This window comes from Mus caroli, chromosome 4 (genome assembly GCF_900094665.2).
Source record: "Mus caroli chromosome 4, CAROLI_EIJ_v1.1, whole genome shotgun sequence".
NCBI lineage: Eukaryota > Metazoa > Chordata > Mammalia > Rodentia > Muridae > Mus > Mus caroli.
The window spans coordinates 461,195-471,298 of NC_034573.1; the positions used below are offsets into that span (position 1 = coordinate 461,195).

A 10,104-nucleotide genomic window follows, 5' to 3' on the forward strand; every position below is an offset into this window, starting at 1 on the left:
CCCCCTCCACCCCCCAAAAAAGGGAAGTGAATAGTAAAACTGGGCGATATGGAGCACTGGGAAGAGCATCATTACAATGGGTCAGGAAATAAGCTTGTTTAAATGAAAAGGCCCAAATAATGGGGAAGGTGACATGGAAATCAGGAGGCAAAAAAAGAGAGAAGAGACGACAATGTTTAACTTAAAACCCAGCAACGATTTGACCTTACAGATAGAGAAAACACCAAGAAAAAACATTCAAGATGTGCCTTATGTGAATCCTAACACATCCATTGATGTAATTAATCGATTTTGATTGCTTATCTGCTATCTGCTACATGGTCTGTTGAAATATAGATTCATTTCTAAACCAAACAAACAAAATCTCCGCACACATAAACTTATATGATGGCGGAGAGAGACACAATTCACAACAAACCCAAGAAATAAGCTAGGCAGCATAGCAGAGCTTTATCAGCTTTAGGGATAAAAGCATCCACAAGGTGTGGTCATAGGGATGGCTGTGGTGCCTGGAGGGTTAGAAGCAAGTGGTAAAGAGGGATTGGGGGGGGGGGTAAGAAGGTATTGAACACAGTAAGGTTGGGGAAGGAGACTTCTTTCTTCTTTGAAAGTATTACTTGGGGCTACAGCCTAACGGGGGAACATTTGCTTCTAGTTACTGTCTGACTTCGCTTTTCTTTCTTTCTTTTCTGTATTTATTATTTTATTTTATTAGATATTTTCTTTATTTACATTTCAAATGCTATCCCAAAAGTTCCCTACACCCCCCCCCCATTGCTTCCCTACCCACCCACTCCCAGTTCTTGGCCCTGGCGTTCCTCTGTACTGGGGCATATAAAGTTTACTAGACCAAGGGGCCTCACTTCCCAATGATGGCCGACTAGGCCATCTTCTGCTACATATGCAGCTAGAGACAGGAGCTCTGGGGGTACTGGTTAGTTCATATTGTTGTTCTACCTATAGGGTTGCAGACCCCTTCAGCTCCTTGGGTGACTTCATGAGTGTGTGCTGGGTTTCAGAATGTAGAAGTAAAAGAGGTGATATGTGTGTCCCTGTGAGAGCAGAAAGTAGGCCCTCATTGAACCTAGAGATCATATTTACTGAAGTAATGAAAAGCAAATCTTTCCCTGGTCCAGGCAGCAAGGATCATCAGGATGCAGGGGAGCAAGTTTGAATTCACACAGAAAAGGTACATTGACATGTATAGATAAACCATGCATGGAGATATTTCCATGCACAGATAAACCACACATGGAGTTGGAAAACATTTTTAATATTTGAATCTGTAGAATGCTAATCATCTTTGAAGAAAAGTCCCTACTGAGGAGTATAATATCCCAACTGATCTGCTAATATGATATAGTTTCTTCCATGATTGCCTCAGGTTGACTCTCTGTCTTTAGGTTGAGTGCTCATGGTCCAGCTTGGAACTGGAATTATGTATGCACTATCTAGGTGCTATCTGAGTTTGGAGTAATACAATTTCATGTAGAAAAGAAGAACACTTCTCCCATTCTAGGAAACATACCATCCATGCCCTACCTGATGTAGGCCGTGCTGTTGTAACCAAATTGATCAGGGACTTTTATCGATGCCAGAGGCAGCCACACTAAACAAGCCCTTGTCTCAAGATATGGAGGGCCCATCTAAACCACAGGTAGAATTTGCCACCCTCTGGTCTTCTATAGGTTTAACCCATGGAAGAAAACTGTTATCTATGTCTGACCTATTGTCTTGAGAACCAATCTAGGGGAAGGGGAGGAGTCCTTGTGCCAAAGTTAGGACCTATTCCCAGAATCATCTGACTTTCACTAACTCTTCAGGTTGAAGTCATGGGGTGGAAAGGAGATCTAGTTAATCAGGTTTTTTAATGCTCCAAGATAGGGATTGAAAGCATAAAACATAAAAGTATTGTCTCTCAGCATCTACAAATAGGGATTCATTGCAGAAACTCTTGCAACTCCTTAGGTGCCTAAGTCCCAGATCTGTACTTTATAGGCTTAGTGAATACCATGTAGTGCATTGTAAACCTCGGTTAGACTATTGACTAGGGAATTGTATATTACTTCTCAGGATATGTTAGAGGCTGATCACATCCCCTCTCAGGACAGCAGAGTTCACATAAATAGCTCACACGGAAGATGCTTGTATCACAATGTGCTACACCAATTCAAACGATGCTGACAACTGGAGGGCGTAAATGGAATTGTGTATAAATAAAGAGGGAGAGTCTGTATTTAAATACAGACAGGCAAATACAGAAGAAGTCAATGGCAAACAGACAGTCTGGTGCTGGGGACTGGACCACACTAGATAGTGCTCCGTCACAGGGCCACATTCCCAACCCTTGACATCTTGCTACAAGATCCATTCTGCTTCTATTCTGAGTGCTGGGACTAAACATAGTGTCACCATATCCAATTTGCAGGTGACTTTTTCTTTTGCCATTTGTTTTCAGTTTGGTGAATTCTTTTGCAGGAGATTTTCTGGGCACCTGACATGGTATTGCAGGATACCATTGCAAAACAAAACAGCAGAAGAACAAGTGTAAACAGATAGAGTGGGACAATGCTGGGGACCTAGGAAGTCACACTTACCTTTTATTTGAGTCTAAACGTTTTTACAGACTCAATCAGAGTTTGTTGGCTTGGCTGTATGACTCTGTTACTGATAGCAATTGTTCCATGGTGCAGAAATAAGGAAATGTCTCACAGAATTGTCTTCCCTTCTTTGGCTCTCCATGCATCAGTGCTAAATGTTAAAATAAAAAGGTTTGCCCTGCAGGTCAGGCTAAATAAGCCCAAGTCAGCATCCAGGTAGGACTGCTCAATCAGCCAATGTAAGTACTTATTTTTGAAAGTATATTTTTTTACTTTAAACACTTAGATCCATTGTGGTTTATCACATCAATATGTGTTTTGGCAGCTGTACAGCTCTAAGAAAGCCTGTTAAAATTCCTTTGGGTGGTCTGTGGAAAGTCCCAGTTTATGTATCCCAGGCACCCCTGTGCACAGAGGACTCTGAGGGACATCTCAATCATGTACTCTCCACCCTATGGAAGAGCTAATGCCAAATCTAAGCGGCAAATAGATCCCCAGCCAAATCAGTTGTGTTTCACTGAGGGCAAACATGATCCAAGAGCTGGAGTTTGTGTAGGTGACTCATGTTGTGAAATAAGAATAAATTAAATTCCTACAGCTTCAATTAAATGTCAGCCTAGGATATTCTCACTTAAACTTAAACAACTTTGGGTTATATCCTTATTGAGATGGGGTAATGTCCATCCTTTCATAGAGGAGGGAAACTGAATGTAAAGTGTACTAAGTGATGGCCAGGACCCAAGATGGTAGATGGAGAAGTGTGTAACATATAATTTGTTTTAATTTTCAGTCCTGTGCACATCTGTTACATCATAATGCCTCTTGAGAATAAATCAACTTTACACAACTACTTTAAAGCCTATATTTTCTAATAAAAATTTTTATGTTTGAAACATGGATAGGAATTTTTGTTTTAATTATCTCAATTATTAAAATCGCACCAGGAAGTCTTTTAAAAATCGACTGGAACAGGTTCCTAAGGGAAAACATTGCACCATCTCTGTTTATCCAGTACTTTCTTTCAAAGTTTCCTGTACCGTTCAGAAAAGATGCGTATTTGTGATGTGCTCCAGTCAGGAATGGGAACATTATTTCTGCCAAAAACATTTTTCGGGAGTAGTCTACAAATACTAATTACAAGTTGTTTCCCAAATAGAGCAATATTATAACCAGTACTGTTCTGCAAATATGACATGACTGTTAAAAACAATAACTACTGTTTTTAAAAGTTTCCTGAGCACTATGAACAGGGTCGCACACTTGACGGATGCAGTTTGAAAGATCACTCTCAAATCACCAAAGAAAACAATTGGAGCTAAAATAATCATGCTACTTATTTAAGTTTTACACATTTATTTTGCATGTGGTGTGTGTGTGTGTGTGTGTGTGTGAGAGAGAGAGAGAGAGAGAGAGAGAGAGAGAGAGAGAGAGCATCTATGTGTGTACATGGAGGGCAGAATCAGATGTCTTCTTTAATGACCTTCCATATTTTGAGACAGGGTCTCTCCTTAAACCTGGAGCTCACTGTTTTGACTATACTGTCTGGCTATCAATATTTGGGGATCCTCTTGTCTCTTCTTGACCCCTGTGCTAGGGTTACAAGCACATAACACCACTCCTAGCTTTTTCTATGTGTGTTAGGGATTTGAACTCAGCCTCTGAGGCTTGCACAACAAGCACTGAGCCACACTCACAGGCGTAGTCATGGAATGTGTAAGGAATGGAGCCAGGAGTTTAACTGAGAAACAAGATCCCACAACTCACAAACCTAAATGTCACGTAATACTGCTGATCATCATAATTCTGCTGCTGCTGCTGCTGCTGCTGCTGCTACAAACTGGGACATATAGGTGTAGCTTAAGGTTCTAAAGGCTGGGACTTCCAGTACTGAGGAGCTCCACCTGCTGCTTATCATCTTGTGGTAGAAGTCATCACATGAGCCAGGGGAGATGAGGAAGAAAGGGAAATAGATAGATAAACCCATCCTATTAGCTAATCCGTTCTTTTGGTAAAGTAAGCCTATTCACAGCACCCACTCATAAGAACAGAGCATTTATGATCTCATCATTTGTAAATTCTCCCTCTTCTTAATATTGTTGCAGTAGGGATTATGATTCAACTCATTACCGATAGCAACACAGACACTGAGAAAGGTGATCCAGAGCTGCCATTTTGTTTGACTTACTTCTTTGAACTCACTGAGATCAAAAGGCCGTCACTTCTGCATTTACCTAAGAAAACAATGTTTCATCATTTCTTCTAGGTTTAATACAGTCATTAAGGAACAGAGGCATAGAAAGAAAAGGGCAGGGGCGAGAGGGAAAGGGAAATGAGAAGGGGAGTGGCTTGCAAGAAGGTTCTTAAGAGGTTTGGATAGAGAATTTAGAAGACAGGTTTGTTTTCTTTAGAGTGGCCTCCAAGGAGAAGCCCAGTGATGACCCCGATCCCTTGCCAGGACGACAGAGGCTTCATAACCATGAGCAAACAATGCAACCACAATTTTCAAGTAAAATCACTGGCTTGCTTAGGGAACTCTCTGTGGCCCTATAGCTTCTCTTTCTAGCCAGCAAAGATTCTCCAAGAACAGGCGAGACAATGCCATGAGACTCACAACAACTGCTTGTGAATGGGAAAATGGAGATGATCAAACGAATCTTGGATTATTATACTCCCCAGAGGAGTTGCTGGGAAAGCCCGGACACGACTCCCGGAAGTGTAGTAGATAGGACTGATGGAGCTACTGACAGCGTCCTTTGGCTTTAGGAACTTAGAAAATGGATCCTGTACATCAAGGCCTGGCCACAATATAGAAGTAAAGGTTGAATTGCTTGAGAAGCTTTGGCAGGATTCTTAAACTACATCTGTTGCAGAGAACCGTGTCCTATCACATTTCATAGAAATGGAATTAGAGTATTGCTTATAGAGATGTCAACTGGCATGGTTTTGCTTGTTCTGAGAGCTTGCAGCCATTTGGCCTTGCTACTCAGGGTTCAGATGCTCACACTGTTTTCCCAGCAATGCATTTGGTATTTGTGATTGATGTTTGTAATGAAAAGGGTGGGGACAGGTTGAACTCATTTCCAGTGGCCTAAATATGCGGAGCACTCCCCAGAAAGTATATGGATAGGTGAGCAAATCCAGGAAGCGACGAATGCTGGCAGTCCCAGAGTGTCAGAACAGCCATTATTTGAGATTCGGGAAAGCTCTGTTTGATGTGTTTTTACAAAAACAAAACAAACAAAAACACCCCCCCCCCAAACCTTCAAAACCTTCAATAGAGGATGCACCAGATCTTAGGCTTTGGGAGTATGGCTGTGGTGAAGTCAACCTGCAAATCCTGGTAAGTTCCACATCTTCCAGTGATGTCAGGACAAAATGCAGAGAGGATTCTGCAGTTCAAGTGTAGGATCTGCTCAGGATTGGAGAAAATGAGGTACAATTTCAATTTTCTCAACACCTACTTTTAATGGTGGTTCTTAAATACTGTAACCTTCCTTCTAGCCTAACACCCACCAGAGGTAGTAGAAAAGAAAAGATATGGGGGAAGTGGACCTGTTTAGAAATGGTTCTTTGGAGCAGCTCCCATCTGTGTTAGGAAATCAGCAGCTCAGTTCACAGGTTAGCAGTGGCAGCTCAATCCACTTACATACACTTCATGGATATACCAGCAGTTCACTTTGGTAGTGTTGGGATAGCAAACATGTATTGGTAGAAGTGGCACTACTTAGCAGAGACAGCAAGGCTTCAGCCAAATTGGCATGGATCAGCAGGAGGGATCAGGAGGGACCAGGAGGAATAACAGGAAAAGTTCTCAGCTGTGCCTCTCTCAGCGAAGTGAAGATCAGGGAGACCACAAGTGTTGCACTGCTAGCTCTATAAGCAGGACAAGCTCAGCCTCTGTCACTGTCCATCGAGTCCTATTTATCCCCTCCAAACATCACGTGTCCTCCATAGATCTTGCCTCAGCATGGTCTTGCCTGAGCCTGTGCATCTGTCTCAGCTGACATCATTCTGCCAATCTGCTGAGTCCATGATAACGGCAAAAAGTCGTGGCCCATCACCAGAAGTTTTTTTGGTGAGTTTTTCTCTATGGTGTCCCAACAAAATGAGCTCAACTATGCAATGTAAGGGAGACTGATACAGGCATATAGTTAGTGAAGAATCCTTTAGCACACGTCCTTTAACATGCTTCTTTTAGCAGAACATTCTTTCACCCGAGTCTGCTACAGAGAAACCTTCCTTTACGTGTTTGCCTCAGCAAAAGACCATCCAACACAATTGACTTTCCAGAAAGCCCCTACATTTCCACTTAAAGGAGGAATAAGAGGAGGAGGAGGAGAAGGAGGAGGAAAAGGATTGACTAAGCCCACATGACTAGTAAGTTAATGATAATGGATTCAGGTTCAGCCTGATGCCTGAAGAACAATTCTACTTCTCCTTCTAGTGAATGAACTTAGAAATGAAATTATAGGTCTTCATTCACAAGGGCCTCAGACTCTTTTAAATTCAAATCTCTAGTTCAGAAACGAAATCTTTGAATTGATAAGGAAACATTTTCATTAGAAACCCTCAGAAGAACAAGAGCTTGAAAGACTTGCCTGAGCCTTGAGCCTGGAGTGATTGTGATGGTGCAGCAAGAGTCTGCTTGTCCCGGAGGTGCTTGATACATGATCTCAGGAAGTTTGTGTTGTTTTGATAAATGCTCAGTAGGCATCTATGGCATCAGGGTCTGTTGCTGTCTCTCAGTGCAGAGGCTTTGGGGAGAGTGGTCTCCGCATAGAGCAGGCAGACTTCAAAAGCTTAGATCTCATCTAGCTTTGTCAGGAGCTTAGTAGTTAGTTACCTACTAACTAACTAACTAACTAACAGGTAGTAGCCTGGTGTACTACTAGTAGGCAGGTTCTGAGGATATCTCGCTCTTATTCTAAAATGGAAACCACCACCACCATTCCAAGGAACCAAGGAAGACTTTATTATTGTCAGTAAATAAAATGTTAAGTGTTACATTGGACCATGTCTTCTTTATTTGGAAAAATTCAGAGTAGGGAAATGCTATGGGATGCTCCTGTGAGGACTGCCCCTTTTCTTGGGCATGTCGTTTGAATTCAAAGATGCAAAGGCATATTTCTAGCCTTCTAAATTTGGCTTTGATGGAGGTATAAGCCCTCAGAGGACTATGCAGCTCTGACCTGTTACTGCCAGGTAACAAACACTTGAAGTACACTTATGGTTTTGTCTAAAGAGTTTCCTGGAAAGTTTCTATTGTAGAGAGGTACTTTAGTCAGGGAGGTGGGTGTCCATTCTGAGCTTCTCCTGAAAGAGAGAAAGGACTCCAGTTCTGTCTTCAGCTGATAGGCAATTCCAGCTCTTAAAGAGGGATGAAACATATGACTCAATGTCAGGAGTGAAATATAACCATTTTTCCTGGAGAGCACCAGGAACCGACCCACTAACATCTAGTTTAGAAGTGTCTTATGAGTAAGCTTCATGGTGCTGAGATACCCAACTACATGTCCTGCTAAGGAGTCAACCTTGCATTTTGTGACCTTTGACAAGCCATTCAACTAGCCTGGTCCTCACTGTCTTTAGACTCCACACGTTTCATCAATTCCCCTACCCATCAGAAGCTGCTTTGATCTCTGGTCTAGACTTACAGACAGTGCTTTTTAGAATCATTGATCTAGTAACCCAAAAACCTGACTGTACTTTAATTCCCAAGCTACTGAAAGTATAAAGGAAGAACAGCTTACTCACTGTGAGGAATGTTCCAGAGACACTTAATTACAGCATCTAGAGATGTGTCACTCAGCCATAGCTGGTTCAAGTTGTGATCAGCTGTTTTATTAAGTCATTTGTCATCTTCCTAATTTCCCAGTCTGTAATTAACTCAGTCCACACCACCAGTTGTGAGAGGGAAGTCTTCTGAATGTAAACCCTAAGGTAAACCTGTGCTTTCCTAAGCTTGATTCTTGAATTTTCTTTCACTTAAAGATGTCTGCTTATGATATTCTGTTGTCAGATTATTTCCATTAATTTAAGAATCACAGAATTTGCCGGGCGTGGTGGCGCACGCCTTTAATCCCAGCACTTGGGAGGCAGAGGCAGGCGGATTTCTGAGTTCGAGGCCAGCCTGGGCTACAAAGTGAGCTCCAGGACAGCCAGGACTATACAGAGAAACCCTGTCTCGAAAAACCAAAAAAAAAAAAAAAAAAAAAAAAAAAAAAAGAATCACAGAATTTTGGAGCTGAGGATAAATTTAGAGATTACCTAGTAACATCTCCGTTTTGACTTAAAATTGAAAACAGGGAACCCAGGCAAAGTCTACTACAGCAACTTGGTAACATTACCAAGTTCTTATATAAAAGTGTGGAATCCTTGACTTAAATATGTCTATGACCTCCAACCACACTGAGGTCAGAAGGCTCAGGGTTAATCAGAAGGCAGATCTCACTAGAGATTTGGGCACAGTCACCTGGATTCAGAAACGCCCTGCCTGGGCATTTCTGTAAGATGGGCAGCTAACTAAAACAACCACTGGGAAGGGAAAACAGTGGCAGGGCAGGGCAGGGGCACCAAGTCTCTTTTACAGTTTGATAGAAGATAGATTCTACATCTGAGCTAAAGTAGCCGAGTTTTATCTGAGTTAAACAATGTCTGAATGTCTTCAAATGCTAACATTCTAGATTCTATATCACATATTTTGCCCATATCACTCCCTTGATGCTTTTTCTTAAGGAAGATGTGGACAGCATTATTAAAGTTTGCTTCACTGAAAACGGCAATGGCAGAATGTCATTCTCCCATCGCTCCACCACCCAGCTCAAGTTTGTTGAGTACCAGGCACAAAGATCAGCTGTTCTGGGAAGACTGGATGAAGAGGGAGCTGGGACGAATGTGAGCCTAGTTCTCATCCCATTGCTGACATGATGGAGGCTTGGAGCAGAGGTCAGCAAGATGTGGAGACTACGAAAGCCACACAGTGCCAAGGAAGGGGGATACCTACAGACATGTGGCCCTGCACAAGAAGGTGCATTATGGTGATTTTATTTTCTTTGAAAACAAAATAAAACAAATCCTCTTTGCCACCCTTCCCTCCTCAGCATAGTGTTTTATTAAGAAAATAATAAAGCGGAGATTTCTTTACTGGATCTTAGTCTGGAAGGTCTGTTTGTTTTTAATGAATTGCTTTTAATTTTGTCATAATATTAAGTGTACAGAGGACATACAGCACAGAGGATTTTCATATGTTAGTCACCGTGACAGACAGCTGTTAACAGTTTGCATCAGCCTCCTGTCCTCTTATTTCTCCTAAACATATATTTATGTATTTTTTAGAATGACTTGGAAGTGCATCATCCTTTTTACTCCTAAATGTTTTAAGTGTATGTATGGTTCCTATGAACAAAAACACTCACTTATGAAAATATGTACAGTGACCCAAATCAAGAATTCTACATTGATAAATAGTTATTATCCAATCTCTATCACATCGGAGCTTGGCATC

At 41.7% G+C, this 10,104-nt stretch overlaps 1 pseudogene; it reads left to right on the forward strand.

The window, feature by feature from the left end:
* The first annotated feature begins 5,331 nt into the window (after nt 1-5,331).
* LOC110292362 lies at nt 5,332-6,067 on the forward strand (annotated as a pseudogene).
* Nucleotides 6,068-10,104: the final 4,037 nt, after the last annotated feature.